The sequence below is a fragment of the Falco biarmicus genome, chromosome 12 (genome assembly GCF_023638135.1).
Source record: "Falco biarmicus isolate bFalBia1 chromosome 12, bFalBia1.pri, whole genome shotgun sequence".
NCBI lineage: Eukaryota > Metazoa > Chordata > Aves > Falconiformes > Falconidae > Falco > Falco biarmicus.
In genome coordinates this window covers 29,182,156-29,200,970 of record NC_079299.1, presented here as the reverse complement: position 1 = coordinate 29,200,970, position 18,815 = coordinate 29,182,156, and the positions used below count along the sequence as shown (strand labels likewise).

The window sequence follows — 18,815 nt, the reverse complement described above, 5'->3', positions numbered from 1 at the left end:
TAGAAATTTTATTGAAGTTGTGTAATTTTCATTCTCCAGACATTTGCAGCTATCATTGATTTGACTGTAACAGAACTTGTTGGGTGCAAAAATTTGATAGTAGTTTAGAGTTGCTTTAATTTTTTAATTGTGCGTGTTCATGGATCAATTTCAAATTTAAAAAAAAAATCTGTAGCTATTAGAGATTTATTTTTTCTGATGTTTTCCCATAATCATTACTTTTGCTGCCATCTCTACCGTTCAACCAATTAATAATTCACCAAGCCTGTAATGAGACAGATGTTTGTTGTAGGAGTTTACACAGATCTTTGCTACCTTCAGACTGCTCGGGAGGAGGGACAGGATAATCAGCCTGTTGCATCGTTCAGTGGTAAGCATAGAGATCCTGGGATGTGAGCATGCTGTGAGCTCAGACTCTAGCTGCACTGCACAATTAATCTTTGTGAAGGTAAAACACTTGTGATGGCATCTGGTAGGAAGAGCTGCAGTGGGGGTGAGGTATGTTTTTCAGGTATATTGTGTGGTGGAATGCTTGCAAAGTAAGAATGTGTCCATGTCTTTATTTTCTTGGCATCTGTTTTTCTCTGCTCTTTTTTACCTTGTTCCACAGGACCTTCCATGAAAGGTGTAATCTTGGGAGGAATGGGTGGGTTAGAGCTAGTTTTAGTTGCACCTGGCCTCCAGCTCTTCCTGCAGATAGACTGCTCCTGTTCTTACTGCTCAGCTTCATAGCGTCTGAACTGCATACGGATAATGAGTCCATTTTCTTCCTCAGTGGCAACAGGGCCAGACTTTGAAAACTTCCTTTGCTCCAGTTAGATCCCTGGTTAAATCTGAAAGCAAATGGGAATATCCCTTTCATGTGATTTCATAAAGAGATGGTTCCAAAAATCCTTACTTTAGTTTGGTTGGGAACTTAGAACAGATAAGACAAATGTATTTCACTTGCAGCTCTACACCCAGCAGAAGAGTTACTGGCCTTTGATAAGTAAGTATGCAGAAGTAAAGATGAGCTTGGGAAGTGGATATACTAGGGAAGTGGGATCTGTATTTTTGGGTGGAGTGACTCAATGCTAGCATGGAGGGGCTTGCAAATACAAATATCTGTGTAATTAGCCCTTTTTTGAAACATTTTTAAATTGCCTTCCATTTTGTACTCTGAAATTTGCTGCTCTTCTCCCTCACTACAATAAAAATTCTGTATGGTAAGTGCTGAAAAGTGTATTATTAGTTCTCTTCCTCCTCTATGGAATTTGATGTTTACCCTCATCAGTGGCGTATAGGAAACCTGCATAATAATAATAATAATAATGGGTTATTTATTTGTCCTTAAAATGTAGTCCTTTTGGTTTGTTTTTAAGAGGTTATTCAGAAAATAAGCAGAGCATCTGGAGAAAATACGTTTGCTGGCACTATAGCTTAAATACATGTTTGTCTACCAATGTTAAGGTGACAGCTGGGAGAAGGAAAACTTGAAATGTTTTTTAGTTTGTTGCTGACTGTTAGGCAGGCTTTATCTGGGTGAAGAAAGATATGAATCTGGAAATTTCCACCAATTGGTAGTGTCCACATTTTCATGTACTTGCAGTAATTCTGTATCAGCTGTTTTAGTTGTTCGTAACATTCTCAAGTCTTTTTGCATTAAAACTGCTGACAAGCATATATATTATTTGCTTTCTTTGGAGCTAAAAAGCATATATACTCTGAAGTATATCCTGTCTGTTTCATAACAAGAACATGACCAGCTCTTATTCGTTAGCCTCCCATACAAAATTGTGTACACTGTTTTCTGCCTGCTGTACCTCCCCTTCCTCAGTGTCTGTAGTTCACATACTAAACATGCAGGTAACTGCTGGTACAGTGTCTCCAGGAAATGCTTCTTTAATATACCATGATATTTATTCCAGAAACCAGGATGGTGATGTGAGAATGCAGGTCTTGAAATGCCCATCTTTGAGAGATTTATTTTTCTCATCAGGGACAAGTCGTGCTGCCTTTTTTTTTAATTTTTTTTTTATTTGGCAAGGATAATGCAAACATTGCTTATCATAGCTTGCAATATATATCTTCTTGTCACAAGCAGATGTTGCAGCAGAATAGGGCAATGGGCATGATGTTGGTCTGGCTGCTCTACTGACTTGCCGAGTCGCAAACAAGCTATTTAATCTCTGCTTCTGAGCTATCCCCTCCTTCTCCTGGAGCACCCTAGCAAAGAAAATTCCGCCCTCACACCTGCAGCAGCTCTGGCATAGAGGGTGGGCTGTCCTGCATAGATTCCTCGCCCGCCCCGCTCCACCCCCACCCTGTGCTGCACTCCAAAGTGACAGGGACGCTTGGCTCCTGCTCCCTGCCACATAGCCCAGTGCCTTTGAGTCTGGCAGTAAGTCCATTGTGTTGAACTGCCACAAATCACAGATGTTGCTCTGGTTTAGGCTGCATGCATGTTGTCATTTTGTTTCTAAATAGCCTAATAAGTAAGGTGTATTTGCTGTTTAATGTAGTGTTAGGATAGGCTATGGGGATATCTATGCAGGCACAGGTGTTCCCCCTCTAACAGCATGTGGCTGCAAAAGCAGATGGGTCTCCTCTTTACTCTCTCTGGCAGACCTTGTTGCAGGTGAGTGACACCACAACAGCCTGGCAGCATTTACCTGGCATTGCTGTTTAAGTGCAAGTCACAATCCAAGAACTGTGCCATAATTCAGAGTCTCATAGGGTTCATCCAAAGCCTCAGGATCCTTTTCCATGTCCTCAGTGTGTTTTGTACTGGGCCTCTGCTGAGAGTGAGTTTGGAGAAACTGCCATCCACACTGCTCTCCCTTCCCGAACAAGCGCAGCAATTTGACAGCACACCCGTTTGGTTTTGTTTGGTGATATCCATTGCGCAAACTTCCTTTGTCTGTGGCTGCTTAGCAGGCAGTATAATTTATCCTAGTTTAATGTGAGGTATTAAGCCTTTTGTGCAATTCTGACTGTTCCTTTTTAGACAGGACGAATGTTTTGTAAGAAGAAAGGCAACAAAGTAAAGATCATTACATATGTTGTCCTTCCTGCTGTGTTTTAACTAAACACCATCTGCTGAAAGGCTGAATCCCCTTTGGAGAGACATCAGTTGTCTACTGAAGCACTTCTGAAAAACTTGTTGTTTTAAAGAGGAGAGTGGCATTTGGATAGTCTTTAAAGGAATTTTGAATAGTTGAAATAGCACCTGTTCTGGGAAACACTTTATACTGTCAGTTGTTATTTTGAGTGTTTATGGTGTAGTAGGCACTATAGAATAGAGGAGCAGAATAACAGTATTTTGAAAATCCAACAGTAAGGATACTAAATAGCTCTGAACATGTGCTAGTCTTTTACATCCAAAATTTCAGAGGGATCCCCTCACTTTGAACACCTAAATTTCTATGGCTAATCTTTTTTGCATACTTCAAGTGTCTAGAACAAGGAAAAGCAATAGATTGTAAAAGCTGGATGAAAAAAATGCACCAAAAAAAGAGCCGCTTCTGAAAGTGTTGGCATTAACTGCTTGGAAATAATAGAAAGGTATTGTGCTAGGTCGTTAGGATTTACCAATTATTTGTAAACAATCTTAAACACTTGGTGCTGAGGAATCAAAATAATTTTCTTTTACAGCTATTTTTCAACACAAGAGAGGCCTCTAGCTAGCAAAATAATTTCAGGCTTCCACTAGATGTGTTAGAAGAGCAAATATAATTTAAGTCACTGATTCCTGCCTGTATACTAATGCTTATCAGGTTATTTCAGTAACATGCATGTTAAATTAATATTTGGATTTGCTGTTGATGGACTAACAGTGACAATTGAGTTCTTTTGAAACTGGACTCTGTTCTTGGGGTCAGTTCTGTCCATTGGCAGGCTTACCAGCTGAGTAGAACTGCTACTTATACAAACTTTTAAGGTTGCCAACAGAATGATCAATCGAGTTCACAGCATGAGTAATCTGTGAAGCAGGCTAGGAACTTCAGGAGAATTGTCTTGCTGATCAAAGATTACCTGCAGGTTACAGTGAATCTCTTTGTTAGAAAGGTGCAAAAACTCTTTGAACCCCTGTGCCTCTAAATAAATCCCCCAGCCTGGGTGGGGATGTCTGTGAGAGTAAGGACTGGGTAGAACTGGAGTGCCTGAGGACAAGATGTGATTCACCATATCACAGTTGGGGTCAGCAAAGTCAAATAAGGAAATGAAAGAGAGTGAGAAATGTCTGATACTCCAGGCATGCTGGCTGCCAACATTAAGCAGAGCAGTCCTGCAGAAGTATTTAGTAATTTGCTTTGCTGGATTTGAGATTCAGTATTTTGCAGCACTGGAAACTTGAGTGTTTAGAGCCTAAAGCAAGATATTTTGGGGGAAAGGTGAACCCCCTGTACCTGCTGAAGACATCGGATGGGAGTTGTGTTATAATGACTATAATGAGGCTAAGATTTGATTGTACATCATCTAATTCCAAATTTCTGAACTAATTCTTGGCTGTGTTTATTCTTGTTTGACCTTCTTAAGTCTAGAGGGGGCGGCTTTGGCTTTTTGCCTTTGTGCCAGCATTAGTAAATCCGGCATCTCTAAAACTTCTTGAATTCTGGGTAGTTCAACAGAATATTTTAAGCACAAGGAATTAGAAAATCAGTGATGCGTCTAAATCATTCTGTCATTAAAAAAAAATAGATCTGTAGTCTGAGACTATTTTGGTGCATTTTGTTTAGCTTGAAAGATGAGACTAAGAACTTCGTACTACTTGATACAGTTTGGGGAAAAAAAAAAGTCTAGGAAGGCAGATTGCATTCCAGAAAACTGTGGAAACAATTACATAATTAGGTTGTATTTATTGTTTACAAATAGGCATTGTCTTAGTTCCAAAACTTGCTTCTAAATTTTTAGCTTGCAGCATTGTTGTAACCTGATAGTAAAATAAGTGTAGCTGAGCTTGATTTAGATTTGATGTTTTATTGTGCTGTAATAGATAAGACTTCTGTTCCTAAAATGTTGCAGTAAGAAGGTTTTTGAGGTCTCTGAAAATGAAACTGTGAGGAAGAGGTTAGATGGAAAAGCTGTGTGAATTACTTACATTCACTGTCAACACCTGGGAAAATTTCTGGTTTTTTCTTTTGAGTAGTCTTTTATAGCATTTATACTACATTCTGAAGTACTAATCTGTTACTTGAAAATGACACCTTTATTATTTTATGGTAGAAATCTTTCACACTTCAGCAGGCAATCGTTTTCCCTTTGCCAGGTTTCTTTTTTCAGCCAGAAGCCTTTTGCTGTATATTGCTATCTGTGAGCCTTTTGAACAGCATAACAAATTCAATAGTGCCTATGAAGCACACACTAATATTTTCAGTGCTACTATTCTTTGTAGCGCACACCAAGACAGGACAAAAGAAAGATGCACATGAGAGAATGCATAAGGTGACTTTATCTAGTGTATTGCCTTTTGAAGGTGGTGGATGGCCCTCTGAGGAGTGGTCCGAGGTATGAGTGCTTCCACATTATGAGATTAAATTTTGCTTTGTAGCTATATATGGATATGTGGATGGCTAACTGCCCTGAGAGGGCTCATCCCCTGCCTTGTGCTAGCTTTGGAAGAAGAGTGGGACAGTTTAGCGAGCTAACTGGCAGAAAAGTTCTTGTGGGACTTGTTGCTGACCATTTAGTTTCCTGAACTAGCTCCCTGGAGGGATATCAGGTGAGCAGTTCAGCCAGCACAAAGACTGACATAAAAGGACTGGGTTACATCTTGCTGTAGCAAAGACAAAGTGCTTCCTGTCTGGGAAGAATGAAAGGTGTGAAGAGTTACCAGTCAGGAGAGCATCTCTTGGAAGTGGAGAGGTTTAAGCATGGCTTGTTGAGCTACAGCTTTGCAGCACTGGAAATAACAAGTTGCAGGGGTATCTGATCAAAGATAGTGGATATGCCAGAAATGCCGTCAGGATTGAAACAGATAGGGTTCCCAGTTTGTGCACCTGCTACTGCTGGAACTTGCGTACCCATCAAATGGACAGCACTTATAATATAAAATTGGATCCTGTCTTTTCATTAAGAGAGGAGGTTGCAACTCTTATTTTATGTTAAAAGCTTTTGTCTGCTTCTGCATAGAAGAAACATGTTCCCCAATGCTTCTGCTGTTGAACAGAAAAAGCCAATGGATGTGTAAAACTAACTGCAAAGTGGATAAATCTTTAGACTGAATTTGGCTGGATTTGAAATAGGTTCAACAGGATCAACCAACCATCACATTAATGTGTTAAATTCCATAATATGAAAAATTCTTGTGCTGGAAAATTAAAAGCTGATCTCCAAATAATTTATTCAGCATCAGGCAAGAGGAAAAAAATTAATCAGATTAAACAGTAACATATTTCTTATCCACAAAAGTTATTCCATGATATTTTAGAGTATAAACACCATGAGCTGACTTCTGGAATTATCACACAATCAAAATACAGGGCTATGTATGCATGTAAGGCTATGTGTCTGGTCCCCACTCCAAATTCCAGTAAATCACAGATTAAATTGAGATGTGGTTTATCTGCATTTGTTTCCACTTATCAAACATTTACTGTCTTCAAATTCCCTGTCTTCAACTGGGAATTCTGTGACAGTGAGAAATGGATGAAAGTGGGAAGTCTGGGGACAAGGTGCAACTAAGGAGGCGCAGACACCTTCCTGGCCCTTTTCAGAGAGCTCAGTCTTGTCTGGTGTAATTTGGCCTTTTGAAACTGAAACAAAAACATTTTCTAGTACTCATGGGATGAAAGGGATTTTGGTTGCCCTATCCAGAAAACACTGGGGTGAATTTACAGACTTCGGGTGCCACTGCAAAATGATGATTGTTCCCCTTGGAACGGTAGATCCGTCCTGGGAATTCTTAGTCCCTCCTATGCTATGTCATATCAAAAAAAGTTTATGGCATTGCTCCTGGCTGTCTTGTCTCCCTTCAGGCAGGGACTAAAGCAGTAGCTTTCGAAGATCATGTAGCGAAGGCTTAGTACTTACCTCAGCCAAGGAATGAAGGTCCTGAGTCCTAGACCTTGGAGGCACTAGGAGCCTGAATTCTGGGCCAAGTGGTCTGTGGTGCAAATCTAGGTTGTTCTTCTGACAGGATCCTGGTGAATTTTTGAGAGAAAAATGCTGTCTGGCTTATCAAGCAGGCTGAACATCACTCGGAAATTACACTTCCACTTATTAGCTTGGCCACGCTTCTTTACAGGAGGCTGTTTACTCTAGTTCTCAAAAGCTGTACAACAGAAGTACCCTGAAAAGTCCCTCTAAGCCCTTTGAAAATAAAGTTTTTCTTTGTCATGTCATCAGAAAATGCTGTGTAAGAGAATACTTGCACCTGCTGTATCTCCCATAATTATCCTGAACTCGGCACTGGATTTTGTGTTCCTATTTTTAAAAGCCATCTTGCTAAATAGATGTAGAGAATGTTCCTTTGGAAGAGTTAGTGAGCAGCAGCGCAGCATTAGGGAATCACCATGAACTTGGCATGCCTGGTATCAGCTGAGAGACTGAAAGGAGGAAGATAAGGGAACTGAGTAAATGAGCATGGTTTTTTGTGTGCAGAATACTGACTTGCAAATCTGGCAATGACAGAAAGAAAAACTCTCTTTTTAAGTCCCTTTCATGTAGTACCAATCACCTGAAGGATAGTTGGAATCTTTTTCTGAAGGCATTTATCTTATATACTGTTTAAGATGGAATAGTTAACCAAAGGAAAAAACCCTTGGCTTGCAAGCATTTGAAATAAGCATCTACAAAAATAGACAGCAAAGCAGAGATATTGCAACCAGAATTCTGCATACTGATTGCCAGGTTTTGAGTCTGTTTATAGAAGCTGGCAGCCTTGCATGAAACAAGAGCCAAGTCGTTGGTTACAGCTTTTGAGAAAGCAGAGAAAACAAAGAGAAGAAAAAGACATACAGAGCTCCTGTTTGGATATGCTACGTATGATTAAACTGAGGTTTACAAACCTTGGAGCCACATTCTGCAATTTGCATGGCTTATGCTCAGCAGAGTTACGCTCAGAACATAAGGGGAGGGCTGTGAAAAGTTGGCTGTCAGTCCCTCACCTGCCGTATCAGTTGTGGAGCCAGCTGGGGACTGCTTCAGTCTGCACTTCAATTTAGTACAGGCTTAGCCCAGCCAGTAGTTGAAGCACCTGCTGGCTGTCAAAGCAAGAAGGCCATGAGTAGTAGTGAAGGCTGTGCTGGCTTACGTGTAGGGAGATACTATGTTTCGTAGGAAAATGCCTACAGCAGACCTATCCAACAACTACGTTGTAATATCTGAATGGCTCAGCACAAACCATGCATGCCGTCTGAGCAACAAGATGAGTATGTTTGGGCAATGAAGTGGGGAGAGAGGGAAAAAAAGAGTTAAAACTTAGTGGGTCTCTCCCCCCCCCCCCCCCCCCCCCCCCCCCAGTTTTTTTTTTTATGTGTTCAGTAGAAATACACTGCAGGGCTTGTCTGTGCTTAAACTTGCCTAGTTTAATTAAACTGATCATTTAATCAACGTTAATACCTCAATGTGTGCATGTATCATTTTCTGCTTCTTTGTATGAGTTTTGTGCTCCCCTGTAAACTACAGAGCAGTTTTAACTGGACTGACGAGCATTGCCAAATGTGTTTGAAGAGTCCAAATTGCGACGGCCAGTCTTTCACATTCTTTTACTTAGTGTGTAAATGTTCTGTTTTGGGAAGATGTATTGTGCTGATAGTTCTTTTGGGATTATTCAGGACTGTGTAGAGGTCCTGTCCGAAATGGTGTAAGTCATAGGAAGCCTTATTCTGTCTTGATCTTTGAGTCTTTTCTTGATTTACTTTTGGCCTTGGGGAACCAGCCAAAGATACTAGACTGGAATTCCTGGGAGAAGGAATTGCTTGCTTATGTTTGACTTTTTGTAGCCTGCATGCATATAAAGCAAAGCAATCTAGAATACATCGTTGATTTCTCCTCCAGCATGAGACTGATGGCAAGACTGTAGATACTGGCTGCTGCTTGGCAAAATGTTGATAATGATGTCAGAACAGGACATGTGTGCGCCCCCCCCCCCCCCCAATTTCTAGACAGGAAAACATTAAGAAAGGGGTAGCTGTATTAAATGAAGTGGCTTTTATGAGAGAAAAGCAATAATGAATCTAAATAAATTATGTAAAACTCCTCTAAAAGGTTATTAACTTATAAGAGGGCAGAAGTGTAGACTATTTCAATGCTATAGGAGTGTGAATCTATATGAGGATAAAAGTTTAGACAGAGCTGAAAACTTCTGGTTGCAATGAATATTATCACTTGAGAACAAAATAGATCACACCAAAAAGTCCTCATCGTTTGTGGATCTTTACAAAGGAGGGATTTGTATATGCAACAATATGGGTGGTGGTGGTGGTTGCCTGTTTGTACCAACAGACATTCACATACCCAGTGTTAACCAACAGAAGTACCTAATGCTCTACACTTCAGTTACAAAGTGGCAGATGCACAACTGGGTGTGCTGCACCTAACAGTACAGTAGGATAGAAGAACGTGAGCCGTAATAAAAAAATTACTGCAAGTGGGTACATGGATGATATTAGCGGAATCATTTCAGTGTGTAGATGAGGAACATATTTTCATCTTATCTAGATGAATGAGCTAATTTGACTGGAGGCTATTATTTGCTTTTGCATTTATATATTTAATGAGCATTTCAGGAGGGAAATTGAGAGGAAAACAGATGTGAAAGGTCTCTCTCTACTTTGTTTTCTAAAATGAACCAAGTTCCAGACCTGGGTTAGTCTGCCACCACCATCAAAAATGGATCATTTTTCTTGTGATTAAAGAAAATCACCATTAAAGCTATGTTCTGTAGGAGGTGTCAGCACACAGTGAAGAAGGCACTGTTCACTGCTTTGGAAAGGAGCTCCACATTTCACTTCCACACAAGGTATCTCTGTACTCAGGCAGTCTCGGTACATGCAGGACTTGGAGCAGACCTCAGCCTAGGTCGTGGAATGCAGAAAACAGCTGTTTTGCCTATAAATAAACCAAGAGCCTCTTCTCATACAAGACTTTTTTAACAGATATGTGGTAGGAAACGAATTGTCATTTTAACTATTGGTGTTTGGATAGTAACGGGATTCACATTCTAATGTATGAGAGTCACACTGTGATCAGGTTTCAGTCTTATCGTGTTGGTATCATGTTATAGTAAAACCACTTGTGCTGCAAGAGTTAAATCTGTCAGCTTTTCTGTTTCTAATCCCCAGGGTGCCAGAGGTTTTTATTTTGGGTAGAAAACAAAACTGCATGGGATTTACTCAAAAACATCTCCATGCACCAGTGATTATTCTGTTGTTTCATTCTCTTGTTAGATGCTTACTTTTTTTAATATATGAATTAACACAGAATTTTACCATGGGGGGAAATGCCTGTTTGATCTCCTGGGCTGATTTGTTTTCATTTTTTGGCTTTGGTTTGGGTTGTTTATTTTTTGGTTTGGTTGGGCTTTTTTTTTTTTTTTTTTTTTTTCTCCTTTTTTTCATGTGAATCCACAGAGCAGCAGTAGGAATTCCACTGATCTTGCCAGCTGGCTCAGTCCCTGGTGACAGTTTCTCAGTGACCAGCTAGTTCAGATGGCTCCGCTTGACCTTTGGCTACTTGCAGATACTCCTGCCAGGTAACTACGTGCATTTGTGATAACAAGTAATGTGAATATTTGTCATATAGTGGGATACTGTGGCAGTAAAGGGGAAAAATCTTTAACTAGCAGCCAGAAGTTCTACCACCTGTTTAACGGGTATAAATCAATCATCGAATTAGCCCCAAAACAGCAGGCTTCCGCTTTCCATTACACTCAATTCTAATCAGTCGTTATCAGAGAGCAACCTTGGCTGTACCTCGTGCTCGTGGAAAAATAGCAGTTTTCCTCATCTCAGAACAAAAGCAGGAGCTTTGAATTGCAAGGGTATTTGCTCAACTGCAGTCTAGCCCTGTACCAGCCTTGCTGAACCCGAGCAAGCTGGGACAAGAACAGAGCCAGCAAAATTACCGATAGCGAGTGTTGGATCCGCCCAGTATGAGAAGAGCCCGGCACTCCCAGTTCCCGCAGTGCTGAGCAGTTCGTGCAGCCCTGGGACTGCAGCGACTGCTGTCGGAGATGGGCAGCAGCCAGGTCCTAGCACCAGCGGTCTTCCTTAAACGCTTCTGGCTGCCTTTTAAGGGGCTGGCCTGGGGCCATGGTTTGAGTTTATGTCATCTTATCTCCTGATTGCTTGGGCTGGAGGGAGGGGAGAAGCTTTTAACCCTGAGCATTTCTGTCCCTTCTCCTGAGTGGCAGCTGGAGCAATTGGAGACTAAGGAGAGCACAGCTCCCTTTAAAGGAGCTAAAGGAGATAAGGCACAACTCCTTTCTTCAAAGGAGCTCTGGACCCCTTCAGTCTTTCTCTCTGTTTTCGCTCTGAAGTGTAAATGCCCCATTTTTGAACAGGACTGCCAACCCAAAAAATAAAAGGAAAAATGCTTGAATTATGTTTAATAGGCTTTGACATTCTTGTATTTGCTTTGTGGTTTCTGAGATTTGGCATTCACTTGGAGGAAGAATGGGGGACTATAATAAAATTCTTCCTTCTCTGTCTTAAAAAAAATATAAAAATCTACAGTTGATGTTTTTCTCAAACCATACATTGAAAACAAAACAACCCCCACCCCACCCCCCAAATGCTAAAATAAGAAATTTAAGCATAGTGGCTGTTCACCTAACAAAATTGGCATTGACAGTCATGTAGCCACCCCCCGCGGTAAGCAGTGCCTCTGGTTACCCCGGTTTCTGGAGCAGCAGGCATGTCCGAGTCCCATACAACACAGGCAGCCCGAGTTGGGTATTAGTTCTGAATTTTATGCTAATAGCTCTAAAAGGTTTCATTAAGCTTTTCTTCTCAGTTTAGCCAATCAATTAGTTCTCAGAAAGCAGCTTACATGCTAGCAGCCCTGTCCTCAGGGCTGTGGTTTCTATTCTGTTAACAGAATATTTGGTGTGTTATTTCTCTGACAAAAGAACCCCCTCCCCTTCTGTGATATGACCTCTCTGTGTCAGAGATGTTAATGAAAATACTTTTCTGATTACAGTTCTTCTGCACTGGTTAAAAGGGTTTTTCAAGTAGTACAATAACCTTCCAATAAGGAGAGGATAAAATGGTCCAAATTTCTTACAGCACGTTTTGCCATGGGGAGGGGGAATTGCTTAGTTCTCCGCAGCTGGGTCCAGCCAGACTTCTCTCTGGGACAGGTTCCCTGAGCAGACCCTCTGCTGAGGCCAGCAGCTGTTGCCTTTCTTGTTTGTTAGAGAGAGGATATTAAATGTTCTCCCTGCTGCTCTCTGAACAGAATATATGCATAGTCAACCAGTTAGTAACTGAGGATGGTAGCTAAGGGGGTGAAAGGATGGTCTATTGATAAGGGTAATAGGCATCTGCAGGCCTCTAGGGAAACTTGCCAAAACCTTTTTCTAGTAACTGCAGGGATTATCTAAAAATCAATAATAAAGGCGGTAACTAGGAGAAGGAAAAATACATCTCTAAGGGAAGCCGAATTCTGTAAGTGCTCTAGAAGAGCAATCATGGCAGGATTTAGTGTAATTGTAAAGCAAATCAGATTGAGGAAAATTGTTTTAAAAAGGACCCTTAGCTGGCAGTAAGGACCATATGTTCTTTCTTATCTCTGCAGAAATACCCTACTTTTTTAGCATATTGACTTATGTGAGTAGCTGTCACAGTCTTGATTTTTAGCATCTACAAATATATTTGTAGTGAAAAGAATAAATTGCTCTAATTGAGTACGCTATATCAATCTTTGTGGTTTTAACTTTGTTTCACCTCTACTAGTCTGTAATGTGTGTCATCTTATTAATCTGTAACATACAGGAACATTGGGATAAATTTCCTGAAGTTAGTGGACCTCTATCCTTTTCTGCCAGAAGTGATCTTGGCTCATCATCTGTTATTCTGTGTTATTCCTAGCAGATGGTCTGTAGTAATGATGTAATCTCTTCTCATGGCACTTCGAAATGCTAGTTTGGTTTGTGTGTGTGCATTAACACTTTATCGTTCCAGAAGAGCGGTAATTGCTATTAATACTGAAATCTTATTTTGTCCGTGATGCTGTTTAGATCAGGAATATCAGCTGTTGAACAGAAGTCTTTAAATATGTAATTCAACACTGTCTGTAAAATTGAATCTGGGTAGGACTTCACAAACACTGATTTCTTTTTCGTTTCTAGGGGCAGGATTTTTAGTGAACTTATTTCATTGTAGCATCTAGGAACACTGGCCATCAGGCTCCCCTGTGTTTAGATAAATGCATGAAAAATATAAGAAATATTTCGGCCTCCTCGTAGCTAGTGACCTGTAAGGCATATTTGTAGCCTTTTAAATGTCTGCTTGTATAGAGTAAATGGGAGTGTGGGCCCCTTAGCTGTTTTCTAAAAGGTTCAACTTTGTGTTTTGAGGGTGTGGAAGTTAGGTGCCTACATGCTGTTAAAAATCCGTCAATTAATCTCACTTAGAAGGGACAGGGAATTGTGTTAAGGTTTTTTCTTTTGTTTTATTCCTGCCTTTGTTCTTAAATGGTTGTGTGATATTGGGCAACTCTGTATCAAATCTAAACAATGTAGCAATTAAAAGATTAGCTGCTATCTTCCCACTCCAGAGTCTTCCCCACCTGTGCTATTAGCACTCTATTTCTTTCCTTTTTCTTTCCTCACTCTCTCCACTATTTATTTGAAAGGCCATTAACTTATATCAGTTTCAACCTTCCCTTAGCCTAATGCTTTCCATTATGTCTTTTCCCTGGCTTGCTGTGTCCCATCCTACAATAGTATTCTTACCCCCTTTTTAACTAACTCGGCATACAAAGTGCTTTTCTGAAGTCCAGACTGCTAAGAAGTGGTTTTTATATAGATAGATAGATAATAAAGTAGATCTATTCGAAGGCAAATGCCTGGTTCATGGAGAACTGATCTTTTACCAATCTGTGTTGCATTATATCTCATTTTTCATACTAAACTTTGTATCTTTGTTTTTGTAAAAGTATATACCTTTAAACTTTGCATGTTGTCAAGGCTAGGTTAACAGATCCACAGCTGATTGTGTCCTGTTTTCCTTCACTTCTTAAATATAGCTGCCGTATTTGCAACTCTCATCATATGATACTACCCCCAAATTATTTTCACTGCTTACTCCCAGATCTCTAACTTCATATGGCAGTTCTTCTAGAAGTCTGGGATGGAAATTGCCTAGCACTTCCTCTTAGAATCATTAAGATCTTCAGGTTTTGCTTCTACCTGGGGAGTGGCGATGTCTGTATGTGTTCCCACTCTGGCCTATGTTCCACTGGCTGCCATTATCAGTGTAGATGGTCATGTAGGATTTTAAGTTTTTAGCTTAATTTTGAAACCTGTTTATTTTCATTGTTTATCTTTGATTTCTACCTGGCTTTATTCCTCCCACCTCAGTTTCAATTCTGCTTTCCCTGAGTTGATCTGTTAAAAGTGCAAAGAACTTCTGTCATCTTTCTAGTGTGCTTTGTGAGATCTAATCCATCTTTACTGCTGCAAAGTCTTTTATTATCACACTTCCTTATCACTTTCAGAAGTAATCTAAACTGATCGCTTTATCGTCAGTATGTCTTTGTGCCTGCTGAATACCTAATATTTGTTATTTTCAACATGGTTGGTTATTCAGTTTGGTTTGGACACTTTCCTACATTTTTGTTCTCTTCTTGTTGAGGATACAAACTCATGATACAAGATAGACAGGAATTTTATTCAAGGAAGCTCCAAGCTTCCCACTTCTGACTGTAGAAATTCTTTACCTTATATTATAAATATTAGGTGTATTGATTTCCTTCTTGATTGCAGAACTGTACATATTGTATTCTTCATTTTATCTATTCAGATTCCTTAATTTCACATTTAAGGCCTAAACTGCACAAAGGTCTTTGAAACCAGATGGCTGCACAGACAATTACTAATGCAGTTTTACAAGTATAGAAGTGTACCCCTCAGTGTTTGATATAGGATACTGTTGGCCTAAGGGATGTATTTTTTTAATATATTAAGAGAAGCCTTAAAAATGCATATTTGTTTACTGAAAACCATATTCCAATAAGGAGACCTGCAAGTATGTTTTGAATCTGGACTTTGACATTTCTCTAATAGCAGGATTTTTAATAAAATACTAAAGTGTTGATTACGAGGTACCATTCGTATTAAAAAAATACTGTCCTTAATTCCTTTTCTTTTTCCCTGGGTGGAATTAGTCACACGGTAATATTTTTCTGAATTAGATGGTAAAAACACTGATAAAATCAGTTTGGAATCATGGATAAGTCCTTATTAAAATATATTATACTGTGCCTATAAGGCTTATTTGTAATAAGAATGTAGCTTTTTCTGCCATAATTACTTAAGATTATAAACTCTTGGGAACTGTTTTTATACTGTGTAGTTCTTAGCACAGCTTCAGGCTCAGTGGTCATGAGGTACTTCTTGCTATGTAGATGCAATTAATCATGATAATTTTGTCATATGCAAACCTTTCCCATACAGCAATGACAATTTAGATTAAGATTCCAGAAACATTATTTCATTTGGCATCCATACAGAAGTGAACAGCAGCCCAGCCCCACTCAGGCTACTGTCAGAAGCAGTCCCACAGAAATACAAGACCTTTTGGGCTGTCCTCTTTAAAGAAGCAGAACTTGGTTCTTGGATGATGATGATCCACTGGAGATCATGGCAAAACATTTGTCTTTTTTCTCTGCAGAAGTGCTTCTGTCCTTGTGCTAGCCAATACTTTCCTAGTAAGTGCTGTAGAAATAATAAGATAATTTATACTTCTCTACTTCAGCATTCTCGGCTCCAAAATGGTTTCCATAATGAGCTAATCCTAACATTTCTGTTGTGAGCATTACTGCTGCCATTGCTGCTTTTTTTTTTTTTAATCTGAGTGAGCTTATGAGACAAACCCTTGGAAGTTATATGAAAAGAGTGCAAGTTGCTCCATATTCCCTGAAATGATGTTGAACAGTCTTTGTCAGTATCAGAACTTACACACATCTTTTATCTTTTCAGCTCCCATGGAAACTGCTTGTTATCACTTCTTTTGAGTATGAAGCTATGTCTGTAAAGTGAGATGAATCAAAAATCAAACTATGAAGACCTCCCAAATTCAAGGTAGTGCTTGTCAGGTATAATGTAGGTATTTTTTTCCTGTTCCTGGCAATGTTTTTGCAGCAGATTGTGAAAATTAATGTATTCATGGTAGATAGGCGGCTTTTGCAGGTGAATTCACCCAACTGCTATAATCTAAAGTCCTTGATTTTCCTATGAGTATATCTAAATGAATAGGTTTAAATGAGTACTCCTCCCAACTTTCTCAAACCTTTATGCTTTTATTTCTAATTGTAAAATATCACCAGTGAAAAGTGAGTTAGGTATGCATTTCTCATGCATATAGCTGTAGGCAGTATGCAAGCGTATGATATAGTTTCTTCCTGGATCTGCAAAAGGGTGGCCTTAGAGCCTTCACTGTCGATTAGAACTTCCACTTGATGCTACACAGTTAAAGCTATTATTTTTTCCCTTGTAATAAGCACAGACATTTGCAAAAGTTGCAAAAATCAGAGGCTTCTTACCCTGCTCCATGGGAAATTATGAATAGAACCAACCATCAGCACTGTTAACTCCTGTGGACAATTACTCAAATCCTCTGGTCTAGAGGAGTTTGTTTATGACACAATTGCTAAGTCACTGTTGATTTAAAAAATGGATAAGCCACCAGCAAGGCAAAAAGTGGTGTGCCAGAAGGGCTCCTAGCGTCCTTCCTTTTCTCTGTGTTTGTGTGGAGTTTGGTCTCTCACCTAAATGCTATTTTGAGACAATGCTTTTTCCTGTCTCAATCTCATCTCTTAACTGGCCTATAGCTAGTAAGTAATGGTTTGCCACTTAAGGGTTTGGAGGTGAGAGAAAGGTTATTGTAATTGCATAATGCTGAACTGGGTATGACATGCTGTCCTTCCCCTGTATGTTGCAAGAAGTATGACTGAATAGAAGACAGAAATTGGAAGTAACAATGACTACTTCTCACCCTGGGTTGGAGCCTGGATATTAAATACCAGTTAAAGCCCTTAAATCATAGATTCATAGAATCATTTTGGTTGGAAAAGACCTTTAACACTGAGTCCAACCATTAACCCAGCACTGCCAAGTCCACCACTAAACAGTGTCCCCAAGTGCCACATCTACACGTGTTTTAAATGCTTCTAGGGATGGTGACTGAACCACTTCCCTGGGCAGCCCGTCCCAATGCTTGCCCACCCTTTCAGTGAAGAAATATTTCCTAACACCCAATGTAAACTGCCGCTGGCATAACTTGACGCCATTTCCTCTTGCCCTGTCACTTTTACTTGGCAGAAGAGACCTACCCCACTGTACTACAGCCTCCTTGCAGGTAGAGACTAGTTGTAGAGACTGATGAGGCCTCCCCCTGAGCCTCCTTCGCTCCAGGCTGAACACCCCCAGCTCCCTCAGCCACTCCTCATAAAACTTGTGCTCTAGATCTTTCAGGAGCTTCGTTGCCCTCCTCCTCACATCTCAGCACCTCCGATGTCTGTCTTGTAGTGAGGGGACCAAACCTGAACACAGTGCTGCAGGTGCAGCCTCACCAGTGCCAGGTACAGGGGGACAGTCACTGCCCTGCTCCTGCTGGCCATGCTATTTCTGAGCCAGGATGCTATTGGCCACCTTGGCCACCTGGGCACACTGCTGGCTCATCTTCAGCCGCCTGTCAACCAACACCCCCAGGTCCTTTTCTGCTGGGCAGCTTCCCAGCCGCTCTTCTCCAAGCCTGTAGCATTGTGTGGGGTTGTTGTGACCCCGACGGTGAGGTATAGTGTTGTTAAATGCTAATGCAATGCTGTGGTGTTAGTGTAGTTACTCTAATGACTGATTCTGATAATCCTGTGACAACATGTATGGAAATAATAGTAGGCCTTTTTATTTAGGTTACATTAGTTGGGTGCTGTAGCAGATGTCAAGCATTTTGAACAAAGCTCGCCGTCTAATGGGTAATACTTCTGCAGTGTAACTCAGTCTGTGTAACGTGGCCAGTTCTGCAGGCAGATGCTTTCATGAGGCTGTACTTTAATTTGTAACTGAAACTTTCGTATGAAGAAGCTCTTTTACTGACTTCATCAATAGAAAATCACTGCCGTGGAGAGTATAAATTATAGTTCCATGAGACATTGGATTTTATTACTATTATTCTGATGAAAATCTTTATTGATCTTCTGCTATTTCTGTTTTAATTGAAGACAAACTGTGCACTTTATGCTCAGAAGAATCCAAGGAGAAAAAAAGGGATTACTTGAAAATCCAAATGAAAGAAAGGTAAAGCCAAAGTTTTTGCCATTAGACTAATTGTAATAGAATTGTGGTTTGGTAAATATGCCTTGTGTTCTTCCAAGAAACAGCAAGCAGGGATGCGTACTGACATGCTGCTTGTGCTGCATTTGAAGAGTGTAATGTTGTTAATTTCAGGCTGCTATTTCTGACTTCTACTGGTACAAACGGAGATTTATAAAAGCTCTGTAAGATCAAGGTAAATCTGAGGAACAAGACTGTATAAAAATTCAACTTAATTCCGTTGGCGCTTCTGAATTTTGTTTTGCTTCCATGGCCCCTCTTCATCTGTTACAAAAATCCTAGCATTTCCCCCATCCTCTCTTCAAAAATTAAGAGTTATTCTTCCTTTGTTGCTTTT

General features: G+C 40.1%; 1 long non-coding RNA gene across 8 annotated transcripts in view; it reads left to right on the top strand.

Annotated features, from left to right (window-relative positions):
- The first annotated feature begins 321 nt into the window (after positions 1-321).
- Positions 322-18,815, top strand: part of LOC130157329 (uncharacterized) — a 36,811-nt gene continuing 18,317 nt past the window's right edge. For 4 of the 8 annotated variants that reach the window (XR_008824807.1, XR_008824802.1, XR_008824801.1 and 1 more), the window contains exons 1-3: positions 329-498; positions 16,127-16,228; positions 18,367-18,442. This is a non-coding gene — a long non-coding RNA (uncharacterized LOC130157329). Of the gene's footprint in view, positions 499-16,126; positions 16,229-18,366; positions 18,443-18,815 lie in introns of all 8 variants that reach the window. The other 4 variants (XR_008824806.1, XR_008824805.1, XR_008824808.1 and 1 more) reach the window with 3 other exon arrangements.